We start from the raw sequence: 3758 nt of genomic DNA on the forward strand, positions 1-3758 counted from the left end.
TGAGGAGAGCTGCAGACCAGGGACAATCCAGAAATGCTCATGAATGTCAGTTTAGAAGCTATCAAAGTTCTCAAATAAAGCACCTTTTGAGAATGTCAATGTTTGTTGGGAATTATCTTACAAAACTAGGAAGTATTTTTGGTTTATATTTTAAAAGTTATGTTTTTTTATTGATTTTAGTAAAAAAAAATTGCAACTTTTATGAAAATGCTCCTTGAAATCCTGGAGGGATTGATATAAAACAACGAACATCATATTGTCCCGATTTGTCACCAAACGCTCGCTGATGGTAAAATCTGTATTTTATGAGCTGCTCGTCAGACACAATCGTTTCCCTCGTTTCATCGTTTTTGATACGAAGCTTTTAATTAAAATTAATTCACCTGTCGTCACCCAGAGTGAGTAACAAACCCGGACAGAGGTCAAAAATCAGAATTATTTTCTGTTTTGAGGGTTTTAAAAGAAACATTTGTCCTCATCGTTTCTGCAGACTGAGCTGTATTTAGTTTTACCACCTGTGTGTGTGTCCGTGTTTTTGTCTCTGTTAGCAAAATATCTCAATCCGTGGATAAATTTTAATGAAACGTTTGGAGATTAATGATTTGAGTCGACCCTGTTTAAGATGGCGGTCAGTTATTTGATCTGAAACTCTAAAACGGTCAATTTTTACAGATATTGAGCAGAAATTTGGTGTGGTAGTAGCTGAGAGTCGTCCCCAACACGTCTTCTGACTAAAACGTTGTCATATAAGCGTTTCTTCGAGGAATCTTAGGTTTGTTTTTTTATTGTTTTGCAGTTTTATGCAGAACAAATATGTTTTAAAGAACAAACAGGAGGATAATAGATGGTTAGTTGCATTAAGTCACTGGAAAACGAAACAAAATCGACAAAACCGACCACCGTGTCGTCACGTCTCTCTGATAAAAGTCTAACTTTTCTTATTTTCTGCCCGGAGATGATCAGCTGCAGGGACCACAGACTCGGTCCTGATCTGTAAAAAGAAACAGAAATGAAGTTTCAGCCGTCCTTCGTTTAAAGAAGGTGATCAAACAACAAGCTGCAGCTTCCGTTTCTAACCAGCCGTCGTGAAACATTTCCTCGACTGCAGATAAATGACAGATTAAGACCCAGATTTGTGCGATTTCCTCGTTCCTGACGGGCTGATTGCAGAGCACTTTGTCTCCTCACAAAGCTGACGGAGCTCCGGGGCCGAAGTGTGAAATTCAATTTAACGGTGAAGGATTTATGGAAGCACCAGCGTCATTCCCTTTTCCCTCCCCGAGTCCTCGAGTCTCCGACAGGAAGTAGCGACCTCAGACCAGCCGCGAGGTTCTTGTTGGCGTGAACGCTGACTCGGCTGTTTTCTACTACGACGTTTGAGAACGTTCAGCTCGATCAGGAAGAAGGTCCTCAGACTTTTGGTTTTTATAACTTTTTATCTTATTATCACATCGATTTCTTTTAAACTTGCTCTGCTTTTGTCTTCTTGTGCAACTTTTAGCTTTTAGCTGCAGTTTTGCTCATAATAACGTCTGTTTTGTTACTTTTTAGCTGTGGTTTTTTATTTATAACTCATCTACTCCTGTGCTAATTTGGGATTTTAGCTACTGTTCTGCTGATTTGAATTTTTAGCTACTTTTAGCTTCATTTAGTTTTTAAATAGCTCTCTCTTCCTTTTAGCTTTAGTTATTTTTGCAGATTTTAGCTCCTGTTTTGTTGATCTTAACTCATTTATTAGCTACGACTTTGCTATTATTGAGCTTTTAACCACAGTTGTGCTAGTTTTAGCTTTTAGCTGCAGTTTTGCTCTTCTGAACTTCCATTCTCCTCCTTTTTAGCCTCTATCCTGCTCATTTTAGCTCTCGTTTTGCTCCTTATAGCTTCTGCTCTCCTTGTTTTAGCTTTAAAAGTTCAGTTTTAGCTCCTTCGGCTAACTTCGGCTTCAGTCGTCTCTTCGCTTCGATTCCTTTCTCTGAAGGTCAATGTTGTCGTTTCAGCCTCAGATTTGTGAGCGTAGGTTTTGTCTGTTACAGCTGTCACTGATGTAAACCAGTCCCACTCCGCTGAGAGGACCGCACACACACACACACACACACACTCACACACACACACACACACACACACACGGACCTGCCATCTGCCTACATGATCAGGGCACGTCCCTCTGGGAATGACAGACCCGGGCAAGCGATCAAATCTCTCCTCATCTCTCACTTGTTTCGCTCGTCTCCTCCCTCCTCCTCTTCCTCCTCCCTCCTCCCTCCTCCTCCTCCTCCTCCCTCCTCCTCCTCTTCCTCCTCCCTCCTCCTCCTCCGCCGCACCAACCGTTGAAGGGCAGGACGACGCTTCCAGCCTCGTTTCCCCTCCTGTTCCCGCTGACCTCCTTTTCTTCCTCGCCGAGGAGCCGAGCGGGGACGAGGTGGGAGGCGCGCAGATGGATTACAAGGTGTTGGGCCTAATGTACAATGACAGGGAGGTTTAATGAGAGAGTGATGGGTAAAACAAGCTGAAATAAGAAGGACAGACGGATTTAGGAGTCAGTGGGCGTCCGGAGATGAGCTCCTTTTGGAAAAGTAGTTTAGCTGGATGTTGAGAAGCTGCAGTTTGTGGATGTTTAGCTGAGCTGCATCTCTTTATTGCTCTGCAGAGGAGAAATACGTCTTCTAGTAACAAAGCATGCTTAGTCCTAATTATGTGCTGCTGATGACTCTCAGCTACTACCACACCAAATTTTAGCTCAACATCCATAAAACTGACTGAGTTAGAGCCTTTCGACGCAGCGGGCGATAACAACTGAGACAGCAGCTTCTCGTTTTAATTCCTCACGAACGAAACTTTGAAGACAATCGCTGCCCGTTTCCTGATTTCATCCAGCGTTTAAACGTACTTTATGACAGCCGGGGAGGAAAGAAAGTGTCAGCAAGTGACCGCAAATAAAAAGCTTTAATTGTGCCGAAGCACATCTAGGTTAATTCATCAGTTAAAATGAAATTAAATGGCTCATTTGGGACAGTTTTTTAAAGGTTTGAACGGATGAGAAAAAGCTAAAAATCCACTAAAACAAAGATAACAGAGGAAAGATCAAAGGTTTCGCATTACGATCAGCTCCTTGGGAGAAATGTGGAGCAAAGCAGCTCAGTTCGGCCCTCTGCCCCACAGCTTGAACCATCATCCAGCTGCACATCAGCCTTTAAACCCCCCCGAGGACATCGGCTCGGGTTATTCATGCCCCTTCATTCTTAAACATTCATTCAGCTCTTTCTGGATAAACAAAGTGCATAAAATAGCACCTTCTCGGTGTAGTCGGAGCAGCTGGATTGAGTGATTAGACCTGTGTGTTTTGGTCTGAAGTGTCTTGTGCATGAAACGAGCTGATTGGCCCAGCAGGTCACAGCTCCGGGCTGATGTGGGGACCGGCTGGAGAAATGAAATAAAATGGATGGGTCAGGCTGAGAGAGTTCAAGAGCTGAAGCCATCGAGAGGTTTGGACTCTTTCATCGTGTTGTTGTGGGAAAACGTGAATGTTTGTCTACATCTGACCTGGAATCTGCTCTTTACTGAGAAGAACCAAAAACAGGCAGGAGACTTTATTACAGAGATTACATCATCGGATGGATGGATGGATGGATGGATGGATGGATGGATGGATGGATGGATGGATGGATGGATGGATGGATGGACGGACGGATGGACAGATGGATGGATGATGGATGGATTGATGGATGATGGATGATGGATGATGGATGGATTGATGGATG

The 3758-nt window shown here is 43.3% G+C and overlaps 1 protein-coding gene across 2 annotated transcripts in view; it reads left to right on the forward strand.

Annotated features, from left to right (window-relative positions):
* LOC108245428 (matrix metalloproteinase-16) overlaps positions 1-3758 on the forward strand; it is a 56537-nt gene that overhangs the window by 28944 nt on the left and 23835 nt on the right. The window lies entirely within an intron of this gene.

The sequence above is a fragment of the Kryptolebias marmoratus genome, linkage group LG21 (genome assembly GCF_001649575.2).
Source record: "Kryptolebias marmoratus isolate JLee-2015 linkage group LG21, ASM164957v2, whole genome shotgun sequence".
Taxonomy (NCBI): Eukaryota; Metazoa; Chordata; class Actinopteri; order Cyprinodontiformes; family Rivulidae; genus Kryptolebias; species Kryptolebias marmoratus.